The 23,113-nt window shown below is 48.6% G+C and overlaps 1 protein-coding gene across 2 annotated transcripts in view; it reads right to left on the bottom strand.

The window, feature by feature from the left end:
• The window catches only part of NACC2 (NACC family member 2), a 334,865-nt gene that overhangs the window by 153,737 nt on the left and 158,015 nt on the right, over positions 1 to 23,113 (bottom strand). The window lies entirely within an intron of this gene.

Below are 23,113 nucleotides of genomic sequence, written 5' to 3'. Positions count from 1 at the left end.
TATATACAGGGTGTAGCTACCATAGGTGCAGGGAGTGCAGCTGCTATGGGGCCCAGAGCTGAGAGGGGCCACCTTCCCTGTCACATTTACATGTGTTATATACAGAGTGTAGTTACCATAGGTGCAGGGAGTGCAGCTGCTATGCGGCCCAGAGCTGAGAGAGGCCACCTTCCCTGTCACAGTTACATGTGTTATATACAGGGTGTAGCTACCATAGGTGCAGGGAGTGCCGCTGCTATGGGGCCAGAGCTGAGAGGGGTCACCTTCCCTGTCACAGTTACATGTGTTATATACAGGGTGTAGCTACCATAGGTGCAGGGAGTGCAGCTGCTATGGGGACCAGAGCTGAGAGGGGCCACCTTCCCTGTCACAGTTACATGTGTTATATACAGGGTGTAGCTACCATAGGTGCAGGGAGTGCAGCTGCTATGGGGCCCAGAGCTGAGAGGGGCCACCTTCCCTGTCACATTTACATGTGTTATATACAGGGTGTAGTTACCATAGGTGCAGGGAGTGCAGCTGCTATGGGGCCCAGAGCTGAGAGAGGCCACCTTCCCTGTCACAGTTACATGTGTTATATACAGGGTGTAGCTACCATAGGTGCAGGGAGTGCCGCTGCTATGGGGCCAGAGCTGAGAGGGGTCACCTTCCCTGTCACAGTTACATGTGTTATATACAGGGTGTAGCTACCATAGGTGCAGGGAGTGCAGCTGCTATGGGGACCAGAGCTGAGAGGAGCCACCTTCCCTGTCACAGTTACATGTGTTATATACAGGGAGTAGCTACCATAGGTGCAGGGAGTGCAGCTGCTATGGGACCAGAGCTGAGAGGGGGCACCATCCCTGTCACAGTTACATGTGTTATATACAGGGGTGTAGCTACCATAGGTGCAGGGAGTGCAGCTGCTATGGGGACCAGAGCTGAGAGGGGCCACCTTCCCTGTCACAGTTACATGTGTTATATACAGGGGTGTAGCTACCATAGGTGCAGGGAGTGCAGCTGCTATGGGGACCAGAGCTGAGAGGGGCCACCTTCACTGTCACAGTTACATGTGTTATATACAGGGAGTAGCTACCATAGGTGCAGGAAGTGCAGCTGCTATGGGGCCCAGAGCTGAGAGGGGCCACCTTCCTTGTCACAGTTACATGTGTTATATACAGGGTGTAGCTACCATAGGTGCAGGGAGTGCAGCTGCTATGGGGCCAGAGCTGAGAGGGGCCACCTTCCCTGTCACAGTTACATGTGTTATATACAGAGAGAAGCTACCATAGGTGCAGGAAGTGCAGCTGCTATGGGGCTCAGAGCTGAGAGTGGCCACCTTCCCTGTCACAGTTACATGTTTTATATACAGGGGTGTAGCTACCATAGGTGCAGGGAGTGCAGCTGCTATGGGGCCCAGAGTTAAGAGGAACCACCTTCCCTGTCACAGTTATATGTGTTATATACAGGGTGTAGCTACCATAGGTGCAGGGAGTGCAGCTGCTATGGGGCCAGAGCTGAGAGGAACCACCTTCCCTGTCACAGTTATATGTGTTATATACAGGGTGTAGCTACCATGGGAGCAGGGAGTGCAGCTGCTATGGGGGCCAGAGATGAGAGGAACCACCTTCCCTGTCACAGTTACATGTGTTATATACAGGGTGTAGCTACCATAGGTGCAGGGAGTGCAGCTGCTATGGGACCAGAGCTGAGAGGGGCCACCTTCCATGTCACAGTTACATGTGTTATATACAGGGTGTAGATACCATAGGAGCAGGGAGTGCAGCTGCTATGGGACCCAGAGCTGAGAGGGGCCACCTTCCATGTCACAGTTACATGTGTTATATACAGGGTGTAGCTACCATAGGTGCAGGGAGTGCAGCTGCTATGGGACCAGAGCTGAGAGGGGCCACCTTCCATGTCACAGTTACATGTGTTATATACAGGGTGTAGATACCATAGGTGCAGGGAGTGCAGCTGCTATGGGGCCAGAGCTGAGAGGAGCCACCTTCCCTGTCACAGTTACATGTGTTATATACAGGGTGTAGATACCATAGGAGCAGGGAGTGCAGCTGCTATGGGACCAGAGCTGAGAGGGGCCAGCTTCCCTGTCACAGTTACATGTGTTATATACAGGGTGTAGCTACCATAGGTGCAGGGAGAGCAGCTGCAATGGGGCCAGAGCTGAGAGGGGCCACCTTCCCTGTCACAGTTACATGTTTTATATACAGGGGTGTAGCTACCATAGGTGCAGGGAGTGCAGCTGCTATGGGGCCCAGAGCTGAGAGGGGCCACCTTCCCTGTCACAGTTACATGTGTTATATACAGGTCACAGTTACATGTGTTATATACAGGGTGTAGCTACCATAGGTGCAGGGAGTGCAGCTGCTATGGGGCTCAGAGCTGAGAGGGGCCACCTTCCCTGTCACAGTTACATGTGTTATATACAGGGTGTAGCTACCATAGGTGCAGGGAGTGCAGCTGCTATGGGGCCAGAGCTGAGAGGAGCCACCTTCCCTGTCACAGTTACATGTGTTATATACAGGGTGTAGCTACCATAGGTGCAGGGAGTGCAGCTGCTATGGGGCCCAGAGCTGAGAGGGGCCAGCTTCCCTGTCACAGTTACATGTGTTATATACAGGGTGTAGCTACCATAGGTGCAGGGAGTGCAGCTGCTATGGGGCCAGAGCTGAGAGAGGCCACCTTCCCTGTCACAGTTACATGTGTTATATACAGGGTGTAGCTACCATAGGTGCAGGGAGAGCAGCTGCTTTGGGGCCCAGAGCTGAGAGGGGCCACCTTCCCTGTCACAGTTACATGTGTTATATACAGGGTGTAGCTACCATAGGTGCAGGGAGTACAGCTGCTATGGGGCCCAGAGCTGAAAGGGGCCACCTTCCTTGTCACAGTTACATGTGTTATATACAGGGTGTAGCTACCATAGGTGCAGGGAGTGCAGCTGCTATGGGGCCAGAGCTGAGAGGGGCCACCTTCCCTGTCACAGTTACATGTGTTATATACAGAGAGTAGCTACCATAGGTGCAGGAAGTGCAGCTGCTATGGTGTCAGAGCTGAGAGGGGCCAACTTCCCTGTCACAGTTACATGTGTTATATACAGGGTGTAGCTACCATAGGTGCAGGGAGTGCAGCTGCTATGGGGCCCAGAGTTGAGAGGAACCACCTTCCCTGTCACAGTTATATGTGTTATATACAGGGTGTAGCTACCATAGGTGCAGGGAGTGCAGCTGCTATGGGGCCAGAGCTGAGAGGAACCACCTTCCCTGTTACAGTTATATGTGTTATATACAGGGTGTAGCTACCATGGGAGCAGGGAGTGCAGCTGCTATGGGGCCAGAGATGAGAGGAACCACCTTCCCTGTCACAGTTACATGTGTTATATACAGGGTGTAGCTACCATAGGTGCAGGGAGTGCAGCTGCTATGGGACCAGAGCTGAGAGGGGCCACCTTCCCTGTCACAGTTACATGTGTTATATACAGGGTGTAGCTACCATAGGTGCAGGGAGTGCAGCTGCTATGGGGCCAGAGCTGAGAGGGGCCACCTTCCCTGTCACAGTTACATGTGTTATATACAGGGTGTAGCTACCATAGGTGCAGGGAGTGCAGTTGCTATGGGGCCAGAGCTGAGAGAGGCCACCTTCCCTGTCACAGTTACATGTGTTATATACAGGGTGTAGCTACCATAGGAGCAGGGAGTGCAGCTGCTATGGGACCAGAGCTGAGAGGGGCCACCTTCCCTGTCACAGTTACATGTGTTATATACAGGGTGTAGCTACCATAGGTGCAGGGAGAGCAGCTGCTATGGGGCCAGAGCAGAGAGGGGCCACCTTCCCTGTCACAGTTACATGTTTTATATACAGGGGTGTAGCTACCATAGGTGCAGGGAGTGCAGCTGCTATGGGGCCCAGAGCTGAGAGGGGCCACCTTCCCTGTCACAGTTACATGTGTTATATACAGGGAGTAGCTACCATAGGTGCAGGGAGTGCAGCTGCTATGGGGCCCAGAGCTGAGAGGGGCCACCTTCCCTGTCACAGTTACATGTGTTATATACAGGGTGTAGCTACCATAGGTGCAGGGAGTGCAGCTGCTATGGGGCCAGAGCTGAGAGGAGCCACCTTCCCTGTCACAGTTACATGTGTAGTACAGTATACATTTTTCACCATTGGTAGATACTGTACCTAGGAGCACTTACAAACTTTTACCTTGGTGGCTACAATATACCCAGTTATATTGGTCCCCTGGACCTGCTCGTTGTACTGTAATGTGGTATAAAATGAACTGGAGGGCATTATACTGTTACATAATATAAACTAAAACACTTAATGTGGCACAATATAAAGGGGAGGCACTATAGTGTGGCATAATATATGGTGGAGGCAATATAATGTTGCATAATATGAACTGTATCATAATGTGAATTGGGGACACTGTGCGGCAAAATGCGTACTGGAAGCCCTACAATGTGACATAATGTGAATTGGGCATACTGTGTGGCATAATGTGTACTGGCAGCCCTTCAATGTGACATAATGTGAATTGGGCACAATGTGTTGTATAATGTGTACTGGCAGCCCTACAATGTGGCATAATGTGAATTGGGGACACTGTGTGGCATAATGTGTACTGGCTGCCCAACAATGTGACATAATGTAAATTGGGCATACTGTGTGGCATAATGTGAACTGGCAGCCCTTCAATGTGTCATAATGTGAATTGGGCATACTGTGTGGCATAATGTGTACTGGCAGCCCTTCAATGTGACATAATGTGAATTGGGCATACTGTGTGGCATAATGTGTACTGGCAGACCTTCAATGTGACATAATGTGAATTGAGCATACTGTGTGGCATAATGTGTACTGGCAGCCCTTCAATGTGACATAATGTGAATTGGACATACTGTGTGGCATAATGTGTACTGGCAGCCCTACAATGTGACATAATGTGAATTGGGCACAATGTGTTGTATAATGTGTACTGGCAGCCCTACAATGTGACATAATGTGAATTGGGGACACTGTGTGGCATAATGTGTACTGGCTGCCCAACAATGTGACATAATGTAAATTGGGCATACTGTGTGGCAGAATGTGTACTGGCAGCCCTACAATGTGACATAATGTGAATTGGGCATACTGTGTGGCATAATGTGTACTGGCAGCCCTTCAATGTGACATAATATGAATTGGGCATACTGTGTGGCATAATGTGTACTGGCAGACCTTCAATGTGACATAATGTGAATTGAGCATACTGTGTGGCATAATGTGTACTGGCAGCCCTTCAATGTGACATAATGTGAATTGGGCATACTGTGTGGCATAATGTGTACTGGCAGCCCTACAATGTGACATAATGTGAATTGGGCACAATGTGTTGTATAATGTGTACTGGCAGCCCTACAATGTGGCATAATGTGATTTGGGCATACTGTGTGGCATGTGTACTGGCAGCCCTTCAATTTGACATAATGTGAATTGGGGATACTGTGTGGCATAATGTGTACTAGCAGCCCTACAATGTGACATAATGTGAATTGGGCACAATGTGTTGTATAATGTGTACTGGCAGCCCTACAATGTGGCATAATGTGAATTGGGGACTGTGGCCGGAGAGACTAGCCAGCCACACATGTAATGGCGTCTGCGGCACTGAAGGGGTTAACCCTCGTGCCCGGCGCCATGTTGCGGACAATAGGCGCTTGGCGTCCCTGTTAAATGTACTTACGGCGCTGGGCACGGACTGTTTAAAAGTTTGTTTAATGATGTGTTTTACTTTTAACATGTCATATGTAGTGCTCTGTGCACCATTGCAGGAATGCATGTTTAACTGTATCTATTTTATATTCAAGACAGGCTCAGTGTATATTTAAAGGGAAACACGTGTTTAAATGAAATGTATTTAAAGGAAAAATGCAGTTACTATAGTTGTCTGAATAAGCATCTCTTATCCTCTGGAAATAGGAAGTGGCATGCTAATGGCCCTGTCCTATCAGAGAGGTGTGAAGGACAATACCTTTTGATGTGTAAGTTCCTTAGAGAGAGATGCTAATCACTGGGTCTATGGGCTTGGAATCTGTTTCATGTAGGTGATTTAATGGATATACGATCCCTGAATGGCAGATACAGGAAGGAAGACTGTTTGTTTGTATTGTAGCCATTCCTGTTGTAATCTCAAACACTGGGATTGCCTGGAGATGTGAATGACCAGAAACATCTGAAATTTGAAGCTATGTGATAAATTTATCAATAGTGAATGTTAATCTGATACCAAACGTTGTCTGGGTGACAGGAAGGAGGATATTGTTTTATTGCACTTATATCCTTGTAAAATGTAATTTATTGGTATTTTGTAAAATAACCTGATTGGTTGGAGAAGACAGGGAGGGCTTACCCCCCTGTGGTACTGTGTGGAAAACTGACATAAAAAGGAGACCTGCGTGCCTCCAGAGTTGTTATTATACCATCTTATTCTGCTGAAAACATCTGATTGTATGCTGTTGCCCCTAGCAATAGGGAAGAGTTCTCTTTAGAACTATTGCAAAATAAACATAATTGCCTCAAGAAGACTGCTTCATCTTGTGACCAACAGGGTTAGGCCAAACCTAGCCCCGTCCTCCGGCTGTCCAGGGAAGCACCTAACGTCTCCAAGTTCCGCCTTCCACCAGCTACCGGTAGAGGCCTAGCAAGTGGCTAGTGGGGATTCGTCAACACCACACAGGTGTGGTAAGGCAGTGCGTCGGTACATACAGAGCAGAACCGTGGTTCCAAACGCCACAGCAGGTTAGGAGTTTGGTGGTGGCAGCGAGAACCCGCCCACAGCGCAGTGGGTGGAGTCAGTAACAGGCGGTTACTGACGGTAAGCGGGAATCCCCTATGTGGTCAGGCCTCGTGCGGCTTGACCTTCCATTCTGTGCGCAGCCAACGGGACGCGAAAGCGGCGAGTGCTTTCGTACGGTACCGTCCTGTCACAGAAATTGGTGGCATAGTGGTGGGATATTCCCAGGCGGCTTTTCATCACCCGATTGGAGAAGCCGAGTTACTCAGGAGAGGAGTAACTGCAGCGCAGGAGAACGCACAAGATGGCGGAATTCAGCGGAATGTCCAAGGGTGATCTGGAGATCGTATGCCAGGAGAAGGGTGTGGATATCCCTTTCAACGCGTCCAGGAGCGTCATGCAGGCGGCGCTCAGGAGCTGGGAGGAGTCTCATCGGGCGGAGGTGGAAAACACTGACGGCGTCAGCATCGCAGAGGACGGCCCAACAGTGGACCTTCGTAAGGAACCGGTGAGAACCACAAGCCCCGCCCTCTCTCACAGCAGCAATGTTTCCCAGCAATCCCTAGCAGGGCCAGGATCCCAACGTCCCAGGGGGGGCGGACCGGATACCCTAGCAGATCGGCTAGCGGAATTGGGGGAAAGGGCAACGGAGCAAGAGCGCTTGATCATCATCCAGATGTGGCGTGATGAGCGGGCACCACAGGCCGTGGTACCCCTGGAGCCGTTGTCAGCTGTTGTACACAGATCAGGACGTATTCAGTTTGCCAAGTTTGCAAACAGTGATGGGGACATTGATGGACATTTGCAAGTTTTTGAAAGGACTTGTAAACTACACGATCTACCCAAGTCAGAGTGGGTGAGACACCTTGTGCCCACTCTGCATGGAGAGGCCTTGGAGGCCTATCGAGGAGTGGCCACGGAGGACTGTGGGGATTACGACGAAGTCGCGAAGGCCCTCCTCCAGCGATTCTTCATCACTCCAGAGTCTTACAGGAAGAAGTTCAGAGACTTGCCCAAGAATCCTAGCAGCACCCATGGGCAGTTCGCCACCCAGCTGCGGCAGTACGTGGTGAAGTGGGTGAAGGATTCGGAAGCCACTACATGGGACGCACTGATTGACCTGATCTGCAGGGAGCAGTTCTACCGCAGGTGCGCCCCAGAAGTGAAGGAGTGGGTGCTAGATCGGGAGCCACCCAGCTTAAAGATGGCTGCCCAGTTAGCAGACAAGTATGTGGCAATTCGGCCACAGGGGCAGAAGCGCCCAGCCAGCAGCCAGCTCCAAAAGACTGTACCACCAAGGGGACCCCCCTCTTCAGCTCATCACCCCCAAAGACAAGCATCTTCCAACCCGGGTGCTCTTGGCCAGCAACCGCACCGCAGCGTCCCTGCAACTGATCAGAGATCATCGGTGCCACGACTGGAGAACAAGTGCTACGGATGTGGGAAAATCGGACATCTGAGGATGAACTGTCCTGCATCCCAAGCACCCCAGACTCGTGCCCCAAATCCGAGTGCTGGAGCCCGGCTCGCTTGTTTGACGAGAGGAGATGAGCCTACAGAGACTGTTCCCCCTCCAGTCAGTCCGATGGAGTGTGGCGAGAGACAGGTGCACTCTGCGGAGAGAGTCACCTGCATGGCCAAACAGCCCCTACACTACATGTGGCGGCACCTGCAGCCGGTCCACGTGGGACCCCTGCAGGGAGAAGGCCTAAGAGACTCTGGGGCCTCAATCACTGTGGTGAGACCCCACCTTATAGATCCTGCTGTAGTATTGCAGGGTCGAACTGCCAAGGTTACCCTGGCAGATGGAATGGAGAGAGCGGTTCCCATGGCAAGAGTCTACCTGGACTGGGGAGCTGGACCAGAGTTGCGAGAAGTTGCCGTCATGGATGGCCTCCCAACTGATGTGGTCCTAGGAAATGATCTGGGTGGTGGGATCGTCACTACGTTTGTTGGCGCCATTCCTCGGAGTCAAGTTCCAAAACCACCGTTGACATCAGCTACTCCAGCACAGCCCAGCCCAGAGGAAAAGACTACAGCTGCTAGACAACTGCCAGCACAGCCAACCACAGCATCAACCAGCCCAGAGGAAAAGATTACAGCGGCTAGATCAGTACATCGACCCCGCATGCCTTTTGCCTCTGGTATGCCTACGTCCCCTAGCAAAGCAGAGGATGTCGGTTCCAGCTCGTTTGATCCTGTGGGGGTGCCCAATGATGCTCCTGACCCAAGTGGTTTGCCAACTCCGGCGGTGAGTATGAGAAACCACACTGACTTTTCCATGACTGACCCCTACCAGACTGACCCTAGTAGTCCCCACCTAGATCCCCCTGTAGAGTGTCCCAATTTAGGAGAGATTGAGGGCCACAGGCAGGAGTTTAGGGAGGCTCAACTCTCTGACCCATCCCCGAAAGGCATGAGGCGCCACTCTGGCAGCGGCCTTGACAGGGTTGGGGCGGGAAGTTTGACCTGGCGGGAAGGGTTAAGGTACAGGGTAGACAGGAAAGTGGGAGGGGATAGACCAGATAGGGAATGTGTCCAACTGGTCCCCTCAGGGAACGTTCCTGCGCAACCGGTGTCGGTTGCCAGCGAAAGCCCTTTGGACAGTAACCCGGAGACAGACCGAACCCTGAAGTGCCTGACACAGAGCTTACTCTGGTCTGGAATGTTGGATGACGCCCAGACCAACTGTAAGGCTGGTGCCATGCGTTGGCAGCCGGGGCACTCCAGCGGTTGTGTTGTCTCTGGGCCTCTGCCCATAGGAGAACCCTTGCAGCAAGATGCTGTGGACATAGCAGGTCCCCTGCCTGTGCGCAGTAGATCGAGGAAGACACGCAGCCTCCCTGTAGTGGATGCCACACAAGATCCAGAGGCTGGTGGTCTGGCCGCCATCACTGTGGCCCAGGTAGCGGACGAGGAGGGAAGAGTAGGCCTAGGTGACAGGGTAGGTTTCCCGAGTCATAGGTCGACAGAAGAGGATTGGAGGGCAGGTCTGACAGTTAGGGCAGACAGTTGCCAGATAGGTATGACGGAGGTGCAGTGCCTGGGGCACCATGTGGGAAGAGACAGGGGTAGGCCCAAACCAGAGGGGGTGGAGGCAACCAGAGGCTGTCCCCGACCCACATTCCCCAGACCGGTACTGACCTTAGAACCTGTAAGGCCCTACGGACATGTTGTCATTGACTTTAGTCCTGTAGTGAACCCCTTTACAGAGATGGCTAGGAAGGGCATTCCCAAGTCAGTGGACTTTGCACCCGCTTGCGAGTTGGCATTCCAGTCATTGAAGGAGGCTCGGGTACCCGCTCCAGTGCTGATGGCGCACATTCTTGACCAGGACTGTGTGTTACGAACTATTGCGCCACTGCACGGACTGGGAGCTGTACCGAGCCAGAAAGAGCCATATGGGCAGGAGCACCCTGTGGCCTGGTTGAGCAGTATACTGCTATTGTGGGAGGTAGGGTATGCCACAATTGGCACTTGTTTGTAACCGGCCCCCCACCGTGGTGACTTACCACCTACCTGTTAGGTGGCTGCAACCTACCTTGGGAAAATTGGACAGACTTTTGTGGTGGAGCCTTGAACTTGGACTTCAGGTGGACTATTTGAACATTGTGCACCCACGAAGAGAGGCCCACTGCACTATGGATGAACTGTCTAGGCCGGAGCCTACACCCCCTAGGTAGCGTCCCCTTCAACACAAGGGACTGCGGGACCAGGACCCAAATCGTTGGGACATGGGTCCCTGGTTGACCCGCTTGAATGGGGGGGGGAGGAATGTGGCCGGAGAGACTAGCCAGCCACACGTGTAATGGCGTCTGCGGCACTGAAGGGGTTAACCCTCGTGCCCGGCGCCATGTTGCGGACAATAGGCGCTTGGCGTCCCTGTTAAATGTACTTACGGCGCTGGGCACGGACTGTTTAAAAGTTTGTTTAATGATGTGTTTTACTTTTAACATGTCATATGTAGTGCTCTGTGCACCATTGCAGGAATGCATGTTTAACTGTATCTATTTTATATTCAAGACAGGCTCAGTGTATATTTAAAGGGAAACACGTGTTTAAATGAAATGTATTTAAAGGAAAAATGCAGTTACTATAGTTGTCTGAATAAGCATCTCTTATCCTCTGGAAATAGGAAGTGGCATGCTAATGGCCCTGTCCTATCAGAGAGGTGTGAAGGACAATACCTTTTGATGTGTAAGTTCCTTAGAGAGAGATGCTAATCACTGGGTCTATGGGCTTGGAATCTGTTTCATGTAGGTGATTTAATGGATATACGATCCCTGAATGGCAGATACAGGAAGGAAGACTGTTTGTTTGTATTGTAGCCATTCCTGTTGTAATCTCAAACACTGGGATTGCCTGGAGATGTGAATGACCAGAAACAGCTGAATTTTGAAGCTATGTGATAAATTTATCAATAGTGAATGCTAATCTGATACCAAACGTTGTCTGGGTGACAGGAAGGAGGATATTGTTTTATTGCACTTATATCCTTGTAAAATGTAATTTATTGGTATTTTGTAAAATAACCTGATTGGTTGGAGAAGACAGGGAGGGCTTACCCCCCTGTGATACTGTGTGGAAAACTGACATAAAAAGGAGACCTGCGTGCCTCCAGAGTTGTTATTATACCATCTTATTCTGCTGAAAACATCTGATTGTATGCTGTTGCCCCTAGCAATAGGGAAGAGTTCTCTTTAGAACTATTGCAAAATAAACATAATTGCCTCAAGAAGACTGCTTCATCTTGTGACCAACAGGGTTATGCCAAACCTAGCCCCGTCCTCCGGCTGTCCAGGGAAGCACCTAACGTCTCCAAGTTCCGCCTTCCGCCAGCTACCGGTAGAGGCCTAGCAAGTGGCTAGTGGGGATTCGTCAACACCACACAGGTGTGGTAAGGCAGTGCGTCGGTACATACAGAGCAGAACCGTGGTTCCAAACGCCACGGCAGGTTAGGAGTTTGGTGGTGGCAGCGAGAACCCGCCCACAGCGCAGTGGGTGGAGTCAGTAACAGGCGGTTACTGACGGTAAGCGGGAATCCCCTATGTGGTCAGGCCTCGTGCGGTTTGACCTTCCATTCTGTGCGCAGCCAACGGGACGCGAAAGCGGCGAGTGCTTTCGTACGGTACCGTCCTGTCACAGGGACACTGTGTGGCATAATGTGTACTGGCAGCCCTTCAATGTGACATAATGTGAACTGGGCATACTGTGCGGAATAATGTGTACTGGCAGCCCTACAATGTGACATAATGTGAATTGAGCATACTGTGTGGTATAATGTGTACTGGCCACCCTTCAAAGTGACATAATGTGAATTGGGCATACTGTGTGGCATAATGTGTACTGGCAGCCCTACAATGTGACATAATGTGAATTGGGCATACTGTGTTGCATAATGTGTACTGGCAGCCCTACAATGTGACATAATGTGAATTGGGCATACTGTGTTGCATAATGTGTACTGGCAGCCCTACAATGTGACATAGTGTGAATTGGGGACACTGTGTGGCATAATGTGTACTGGCAGCCCTACAATGTGACATAATGTGAATTGGGCATACTGTGTGGCATAATGTGTACTGGCAGCCCTACAATGTGACATAATGTGAATTGGGCATACTGTGTTGCATAATGTGTACTGGCAGCCCTACAATGTGACATAATGTGAATTGGGGACACTGTGTGGCATAATGTATACTGGCAGCCCTACAATGTGACACAATGTGAATTGGGCATACTGTGTGGCATAATGTGTACTGGCAGCCCTACAATGTGACATAATGTGAATTGGGCATACTGTGTGGCATAATGTGTACTGGCAGCCTTACAATGTGACATAATGTGAATTGGGCATACTGTGTGGCATAATGTGTACTGGCAGCCCTACAATGTGACACAATGGGAATTGGGCATACTGTGTGGCATAATGTGTACTGGCAGCCCTACAATGTGACATAATGTGAATTGGGCATACTGTGTGGCATAATGTGTACTGGCAGCCTTACAATGTGACATAATGTGAATTGGGCATACTGTGTGGCATAATGTGTACTGGCAGCCCTACAATGTGACACAATGGGAATTGGGCATACTGTGTGGCATAATGTGTACTGGCAGTCCTTCGATGTGACACAATGCAAATTGGGCTTACTGTGTGGCATAATGTGTACTGGCAGCCCTACAATGTGACATAATGTGAATTGGGCATACTGTGTGGCATAATGTGTACTGGTAGCCTTTCAATGTGACATAATGTGAATTGGGCATACTGTGTGGCATAATGTGTACTGGCAGCCCTACAATGTGACATAATGTGAATTGGGGACACTGTGTGGCATAATGTGTACTGGCAGCCCTACAATGTGACACAATGTGAATTGGGCATACTGTGTGGCATAATGTGTACTGGCAGCCCTACAATGTGACATAATGTGAATTGGGCATACTGTGTGGCATAATGTGTACTGGCAGCCTTTCAATGTGACATAATGTGAATTGGGCATACTGTGTGGCATAATGTGTACTGGCAGCCCTACAATGTGACATAATGTGAATTGGGGACACTGTGTGGCATAATGTGTACTGGCAGCCCTACAATGTGACACAATGTGAATTGGGCATACTGTGTGGCATAATGTGTACTGGCAGCCCTACAATGTGACATAATGTGAATTGGGCATACTGTGTGGCATAATGTGTACTGGCAGCCTTACAATGTGACATAATGTAAATTGGGCATACTGTGTGGCATAATGTGTACTGGCAGCCCTACAATGTGACATAATGCGAATTGGGCATACTGTGTGGCATAATGTGTACTGGCAGCCTTACAATGTGACATAATGTGAATTGGGCATACTGTGTGGCATAATGTGTACTGGCAGCCCTACAATGTGACATAATGTGAATTGGGGACACTGTGTGGCATAATGTGTACTGGCAGTCCTTCGATGTGACACAATGCGAATTGGGCTTACTGTGTGGCATAATGTGTACTGGCAGCCCTACAATGTGACATAATGTGAATTGGGCATACTGTGTGGCATAATGTGTACTGGCAGCCTTTCAATGTGACATAATGTGAATTGGGCATACTGTGTGGCATAATGTGTACTGGCAGCCCTACAATGTGACATAATGTGAATTGGGGACACTGTGTGGCATAATGTGTACTGGCAGCCCTACAATGTGACATAATGTGAATTGGGCATACTGTGTTGCATAATGTGTACTGGCAGCCTTACAATGTGACATAATGTGAATAGGGCATACTGTGTGGCATAATGTGTACTGGCAGCCCTACAATGTGATACAATGGGAATTGGGCATACTGTGTGGCATAATGTGTACTGGCAGCCCTACAATGTGGCATAATGTGAATTGGGCATACTGTGTGGCATAATGTGTACTGGCAGCCCTTCAATGTGACATAATGTGAATTGGGCATACTGTGTGGCATAATGTGTACTGGCAGCCCTACAATGTGACATAATGTGAATTGGGGACACTGTGTGGCATAATGTGTACTGGCAGCCCTACAATGTGACATAATGTGAATTGGGCATACTATGTGGCATAATGTGTACTGGCAGCCCTACAATGTGACATAATGTGAATTGGGGACACTGTGTGGCATAATGTGTACTGGCAGCTCTGCAATGTGACATAATGTGAATTGGGCATACTGTGTGGCATAATGTGTACTGGCAGCCCTACAATGTGACATAATGTGAATTGGAAACACTGTGTGGCATAATGTGTACTGGCAGCCCTACAATGTGACATAATGTGAATTGGGGACACTGTGTGGCATAATGTGTACTGGCAGCCCTACAATGTGACACAATGTGAATTGGGGACACTGTGTGGCATAATTTGTACTGGCAGCCCTACAATGTGACATAATGTGAATTGGGGACACTGTGTGGCATAATGTGTACTGGCAGCCCTACAATGTGACACAATGTGAATTGGGCATACTGTTTTGTATAATGTGTACTGGCAGCCTTACAATTTGACATAATGTGAATTGGGCATACTGTGTGGCATAATGTGTACTGGCAGCCCTACAATGTGACATAATGTGAATTGGGCATACTGTGTGGCATAATGTGTACTGGCAGCCCTTCAATGTGACATAATGTGAATTGGGCAAACTGTGTGGCATAATGTGTACTGGCAGCCTTACAATGTGACATATTGTGAATTGGGCATACTGTGTGGCATAATGTGTACTGGCAGCCCTTCAATGTGACATAATGTGAATTGGGCAAACTGTGTGGCATAATGTGTACTGGCAGCCCTACAAAGTGACATAATGTGAATTGGGGACACTGTGTGGCATAATGTGTACTGGCAGCTCTTCAATGTGACATAATGTGAATTGGGCATACTGTGTGGCATAATGTGTACTGGCAGCCCTACAATGTGACATAATGTGAATTGGGGACACTGTGTGGCATAATGTGTACTGGCAGCCCTACAATGTGACACAATGTGAATTGGGGACACTGTGTTGCATAATGTGTACTGGCAGCCCTACAAAGTGACATAATGTGAATTGGGCATACTGTGTGGCATAATGTGTACTGGCAGCCCTACAATGTGACACAATGTGAATTGGGCATACTTTGTGGCATAATGTGTACTGGCAGCCTTACAATGTGACATAATGTGAATAGGGCATACTGTGTGGCATAATGTGTACTGGCAGCCCTACAATGTGACACAATGGGAATTGGGTATACTGTGTGGCATAATGTGTACTGGCAGCCCTTCGATGTGGCACAATGCGAATTGGGCTTACTGTGTGGCATAATGTGTACTGGCAGCCCTACAATGTGGAATAATGTGAATTGGGCATACTGTGTGGCATAATGTGTACTGGCAGCCCTTCAATGTGACATAATGTGAATTGGGCATACTGTGTGGCATAATGTGTACTGGCAGCCCTACAATGTGACATAATGTGAATTGGGGACGCTGTGTGGCATAATGTGTACTGGCAGCTCTGCAATGTGACATAATGTGAATTGGGCATACTGTGTGGCATAATGTGTACTGGCAGCCCTACAATGTGACATAATGTGAATTGGGCATACTATGTGGCATAATGTGTACTGGCAGCCCTACAATGTGACATAATGTGAATTGGGGACACTGTGTGGCATAATGTGTACTAGCAGCTCTGCAATGTGACATAATGTGAATTGGGCATACTGTGTGGCATAATGTGTACTGGCAGCCCTACAATGTGACATAATGTGAATTGGGGACACTGTGTGGCATAATGTGTACTGGCAGCCCTACAATGTGACATAATGTGAATTGGGCATACTATGTGGCATAATGTGTACTGGCAGCCCTACAATGTGACATAATGTGAATTGGGGACACTGTGTGGCATAATGTGTACTGGCAGCTCTGCAATGTGACATAATGTGAATTGGGCATACTGTGTGGCTTAATGTATACTGGCAGCCCTACAATGTGACATAATGTGAATTGGGGACACTGGGGTATATTTACTAAGCTCCCGATTTTGACCGAGATGCCGTTTTTTCTTCAAAGTGTCATCTCGGTCAATCTCGGTCATTTACTAAACACTAATCACGGCAGTGATGAGGGCATTCGTAATTTTTTGCAAGTTCAGGTAAAAAATTACGAATGAATACACCATCGGTCAAAACGCGGCTGTTTAAGTATGAATCTCGGTCATTTACTAAGAAGTGCAAAGCAAAAAAAGAACAAACACTGCCGTGAAAAATTACAACTCGTAAAAAAGTGCTAAAAAAAAAACAGAACTTTTTTTTTTATTCGTGTTTGGATAGGCATGCACGGATCCATGAGATCCGTGCATGTATATCAGTGGGAAGGGGTGGGAAAGTGCTTATTTTTTTAAAAAAAATTGCGTAGGGTCCCCCCTCCTAAGCATAACCAGCCTCGGGCTCTTTGAGCCGATCCTGGTTGCAGAAATATGTGGAAAAAAATGACAGGGGTTCCCCCATATTTAAGCAACCAGCATCGGGCTCTGCGCCTGGTCCTGGTCCCAAAAATACGGGGGACAAAAAGAGTAGGGGTCCCCCGTATTTTTAAAACCAGCACCGGGCTCCACTAGCTGGACAGATAATGCCACAGCCGGGGGTCACTTTTATACAGCGCCCTGCGGCCGTGGCATCAAAAATCCAACTAGTCACCCCTGGCCGGGGTACCCTGGGGGAGTGGGGACCCCTTCAATCAAGGGGTCCCCCCCCCCCAGCCACCCAAGGGCCAGGGGTGAAGCCCGAGGCTGTCCCCCCCCATCCAATGGGCTGCGGATGGGAGGGCTGATAGCCTTTGTTGTAAAATAAAAGATATTGTTTTTAGTAGCAGTACTACAAGTCCCAGCAAGCCTCCCCCGCATGCTGGTACTTGGAGAACCACAAGTACCAGCATGCGGCGGAAAAACGGGCCCGCTGGTACCTGTAGTACTACCACTAAAAAAATACCCAAAAAAACACAAGACACACACACCGTGAAAGTATGATTTTATTACATACATACACACATACATACATACATACTTACCTTATGTTCCCACGCAGGTCGGTCCTCTTCTCCAGTAGAATCCAAGGGGTACCTGTTGAATAAATTCTACTCACGAGATCCAGGGGTCCAGGCTCCTCGGCAAATCCAGGGATAATCCACGTACTTGAATAAAACAAAAAAACGGTTGCCCGACCACGAACTGAAAGGTGACCCATGTTTGCACATGGGTCACCTTCCCACGAATGCCAGAAACCCACTTTGCCTTCTGGCTAAGTGGGTTTCTTCAGCCAATCAGGGAGTGCCACGTTGTAGCACTCTCCTGATCAGCTGTGTGCTCCTGTCCTCACTGACAGGCGGCACACGGCAGTGTTACAATGTAGCGCCTATGCGCTACATTGTAACCAATGATGGGAACTTTCTGCCCTGCGGTTGACCTAAAGTGACGTCACCGCTGAGCAGAAAGTTCCCAGCATTGGTTACAATGTAGCGCATAGGCGCTACATTGTAACACTGCCGTGTGCCGCCTGTCAGTGAGGACAGGACCACACAGCTGATCAGGAGGGTGCCACAACGTGGCACTCCCTGATTGGCTGAAGAAACCCACTTAGCCAGAAGGCAAAGTGGGTTTCTGGCATTCGTGGGAAGGTGACCCATGTGCAAACATGGGTCACCTTTCAGTTCGTGGTCGGGCAACCGTTTTTTTGTTTTATTCAAGTACGTGGATTATCCCTGGATTTGCCGAGGAGCCTGGACCCCTGGATCTCGTGAGTAGAATTTATTCAACAGGTACCCCTTGGATTCTACTGGAGAAGAGGACCGACCTGCGTGTGAACATAAGGTAAGTATGTATGTATGTTTGTGTGGATGTATGTAATAAAATTATACTTTCACGGTGTGTGTGTCTTGTGTTTTTTTGGGTATTTTTTTAGTGGTAGTACTACAGGTACCAGCGGGCCCGTTTTTCCGCCGCATGCTGGTACTTGTGGTTCTCCAAGTACCAGCATGCGGGGGAGGCTTGCTGGGACTTGTAGTACTGCTACTAAAAACAATATCTTTTATTTTACAACAAAGGCTATCAGCCCTCCCATCCGCAGCCCATTGGATGGGGGGGGACAGCCTCGGGCTTCACCCCTGGCCCTTGGGTGGCTGGGGGGGGGGGACCCCTTGATTGAAGGGGTTCCCACTCCCCCAGGGTACCCCGGCCAGGGGTGACTAGTTGGATTTTTGATGCCACGGCCGCAGGGCGCTGTATAAAAGTGACCCCCGGCTGTGGCATTATCTGTCCAGCTAGTGGAGCCCGGTGCTGGTTTTAAAAATACGGGGGACCCCTACTCTTTTTGTCCCCCGTATTTTTGGGACCAGGACCAGGCGCAGAGCCCGATGCTGGTTGCTTAAATATGGGGGAACCCCTGTCATTTTTTTCCACATATTTCTGCAACCAGGATCGGCTCAAAGAGCCCGAGGCTGGTTATGCTTAGGAGGGGGGACCCCACGCATTTTTTTTGGGGATTTTACATTGTTTAATTAAAAAAAAAAAAAAAAAAAGAACCCCAGCACGGATCACACAGATCCGTCCGAGATTGATTGTAAAAAAAAAAGGCAGTGTTTTGCTAATCACTGCCGTAAAATTAGGTAAAAAAAAACGAATGACATCGACATCGGAAGAAAAGAAAAACACGAATACGACAGCTTAGTAAATCCATCGTAATAAATTCAAAAAGTTGCAGTTTTACACTGTCGATGTCATTCGTGATTGAACTTTGACCTATTTTCGGGAATTACGAATGTTAGTAAATGTACCCCACTGTGTAGCATAATGTGTACTGGCAGCCCTACAATGTGACATAATGTGAATTGGGGACACTGTGTGGCATAATGTGTACTGGCAGCTCTGCAATGTGACATAATGTGAATTGGGCATACTGTGTGGCATAATGTGTACTGGCAGCCCTACAATGTGACATAATGTGAATTGGGGACACTGTGTGGCATAATGTGTACTGGCAGCCCTACAAAGTGACATAATGTGAATTGGGGACACTGTGTGGCATAATGTGTACTGGCAGCTCTGCAATGTGACATAATGTGAATTGGGCATACTGTGTGGCATAATGTGTACTGGCAGCCCTACAATGTGACATAATGTGAATTGGGGACACTGTGTGGCATAATGTGTACTGGCAGCCCTACAATGTGACATAATGTGAATTGGGCATACTATGTGGCATAATGTGTACTGGCAGCCCTACAATGTGACACAATGTGAATTGGACATACTGTGTGGCATAATGTGTACTGGCAGCCCTACAATGTGACACAATGTGAATTGGGCATACTGTGTTGCATAATGTGTACTGGCAGCCTTACAATGTGACATAATGTGAATAGGGCATACTGTGTGGCATAATGTGTACTGGCAGCCCTACAATGTGACACAATGGGAATTGGGCATACTGTGTGGCATAATGTGTACTGGCAGCCCTTCGATGTGACACAATGCGAATTGGGCTTACTGTGTGGCATAATGTGTACTGGCAGCCCTACAATGTGGCATAATGTGAATTGGGCATACTGTGTGACATATTGTGTACTGGCAGCCCTTCAATGTGACATAATGTGAATTGGGCATACTGTGTGGCATAATGTGTACTGGCAGCCCTACAATGTGACATAATGTGAATTGGGGACACTGTGTGACATATTGTGTACTGGCAGCCCTTCAATGTGACATAATGTGAATTGGGCATACTGTGTGGCATAATGTGTACTGGCAGCCCTACAATGTGACATAATGTGAATTGGGGACACTGTGTGGCATGTGTACTGGCAGCTCAGCAATGTGACATAATGTGAATTGGGCATACTGTGTGGCATAATGTATACTGGCAGCCCTACAATGTGACATAATGTGAACTGGGGACACTGTGTAGCATAATGTGTACTGGCAGCCCTACAATGTGACATAATGTGAATTGGGGACACTGTGTGGCATAATGTGTACTGACAGCCCTACAATGTGACACAATGTGAATTGGGGACACTGTGTGGCATAATGTGTACTGGCAGCCCTACAATGTGACATAATGTGAATTGGGGACACTGTGTGGCATAATGTGTACTGACAGCCCTACAATGTGACACAATGTGAATTGGGGACACTGTGTGGCATAATGTGTACTGGCAGCCCTCCAATGTGACATAATGTGAATTGGGGACACTGTGTGGCATAATGTGTACTGGCAGCCCTACAATGTGACACAATGTGAATTGGGGACACTGTGTGGCATAATGTGTACTGGCAGCTCTACAATGTGGCATAATGTGAATTGGGCATACTGTGTGACATATTGTGTACTGGCAGCTCTGCAATGTGACATAATGTGAATTGGGCATACTGTGTGGCATAATGTGTACTGGCAGCCCTACAATGTGACATAATGTGAATTGGGGACACTGTGTGGCATAATGTGTACTGGCAGCCCTAAAATGTGACATAATGTGAATTGGGCATACTATGTGGCATAATGTGTACTGGCAGCCCTACAATGTGACACAATGTGAATTGGGGACACTGTGTGGCATAATGTGTACTGGCAGCCCTACAATGTGACATAATGTGAATTGGGCATACTGTGTGGCATAATGTACACTGGCAGCCCTACAATGTGACATAATGTGAATTGGGGACACTGTGTAGCATAATGTGTACTGGCAGCCCTACAATGTGACACAATGTGAATTGGGGACACTGTGTGGCATAATGTGTACTGGCAGCCCTACAATGTGACACAATGTGAATTGGGGACACTGTGTGGCATAATGTGTACTGGCAGCCCTACAATGTGACATAATGTGAATTGGGGACACTGTGTGGCATAATGTGTACTGGCAGCCCTACAATGTGACACAATGTGAATTGGGGACACTGTGTGGCATAATGTGTACTGGCAGCCCTCCAATGTGACATAATGTGAATTGGGGACACTGTGTGGCATAATGTGTACTGGCAGCCCTACAATGTGACACAATGTGAATTGGGGACACTGTGTGGCATAATGTGTACTGGCAGCTCTACAATGTGACATAATGTGAATTGGGGACACTGTGTGGCATAATGTGTACTGGCAGCTCTGCAATGTGACATAATGTGAATTGGGCATACTGTGTGGCATAATGTATACTGGCAGCCCTACAATGTGACATAATGTGAATTGGGGACACTGTGTAGCATAATGTGTACTGGCAGCCCTACAATGTGACATAATGTGAATTGGGGACACTGTGTGGCATAATGTGTACTGGCAGCCCTACAATGTGACACAATGTGAATTGGGGACACTGTGTGGCATAATGTGTACTGGCAGCCCTACAATGTGACATAATGTGAGACACTGTGTGGCATAATGTGTACTGGCAGCCCTACAATGTGACACAATGTGAATTGGGGACACTGTGTGGCATAATGTGTACTGGCAGCCCTCCAATGTGACATAATGTGAATTGGGGACACTGTGTGGCATAATGTGTACTGGTAGCCCTACAATGTGACACAATGTGAATTGGGGACACTGTGTGGCATAATGTGTACTGGTAGCCCTACAATGTGACACAATGTGAATTGGGGACACTGTGTGGCATAATGTGTACTGGCAGCCCTACAATGTGACATAATGTGAATTGGGGACACTGTGTAGCATAATGTGTACTGGCAGCCCTACAATGTGACATAATGTGAATTGGGGACACTGTGTGGCATGATGTGTACTGGCAGCCCTACAATGTGACACAATGTGAATTGGGGACACTGTGTGGCATAATGTGTACTGGCAGCCCTACAATGTGACATAATGTGGGACACTGTGTGGCATAATGTGTACTGGCAGCCCTACAATGTGACATAATGTGAATTGGGGACACTGTGTGACATAATGTGTACTGGCAGCCCTACAATGTGACACAATGGGAATTGGGGACACTGTGTGGCATAATGTGTACTGGCAGCTCTGCAATGTGACATAATGTGAATTAGAGCACTACTATGGTTCAGAAAATGAACTAGGGCACTGCTATGGGGCATAAAATTAACAACTGCTGCAGAGAGACGTTTCTCTTGAAGCTCTGGAACAGGGGCCCTTCCAAACATTTTTATGGGGCCCATTAGGGTCTCTGTACGCCCCTGTATGCAGCAGTGACATCTAAAATACCCCTTAGCATCTCATCCATGTTATCTGACGGTGGGAAGCAGATGCGGGTACCCCTAAGCGTCCCATGATGACATCACTAGTGACTCCTACGCCATCCAGATAGCCCGGTGTAGCTCTGCCGTCCCATGCTGCTTTATTTGTCAGGACAGCAGGCAACTTTCACAAACACATTTATTTACCAAGTTATTTATATAGCGCGTGCATATTACATAGCCTGAGATTCCTCTTGGCAATGCCTACCACTAAGCTACCACAGTTCAAATGACTATCAGATGGCCGGCTGTTCCCACCCACAGGAACCAGGACGTTCTAAAGGCTAAGCTCCACCTCAGCTCTATCCTATCCGGTCTGCTTTACCTACTCATTTCTCTCCCTGAAAGCCACACACTGCAGGAGCAGCTGAATTCCTTCAAAAGGCATGTGGTAAGTCCCCATCTTTGCCTCTATCTATCTATCTATCTATCTATCTATCTATCTATCTATCTATCTATCTATCTATCTACTATCTATCTATCTATCTATCACTCCAATATATGTAGTCATGATGCCTTCCTTAGGTCCATGTGAATGTCTAGGCAGCACTCAGACACAAGAGAGCGGGAAC

Source organism: Pseudophryne corroboree, chromosome 8, assembly GCF_028390025.1.
Source record: "Pseudophryne corroboree isolate aPseCor3 chromosome 8, aPseCor3.hap2, whole genome shotgun sequence".
Lineage (NCBI taxonomy): Eukaryota > Metazoa > Chordata > Amphibia > Anura > Myobatrachidae > Pseudophryne > Pseudophryne corroboree.
The sequence above is the reverse complement of the archived record's forward strand: the minus strand, read 5'-3'. Positions and strand labels throughout refer to the sequence as shown.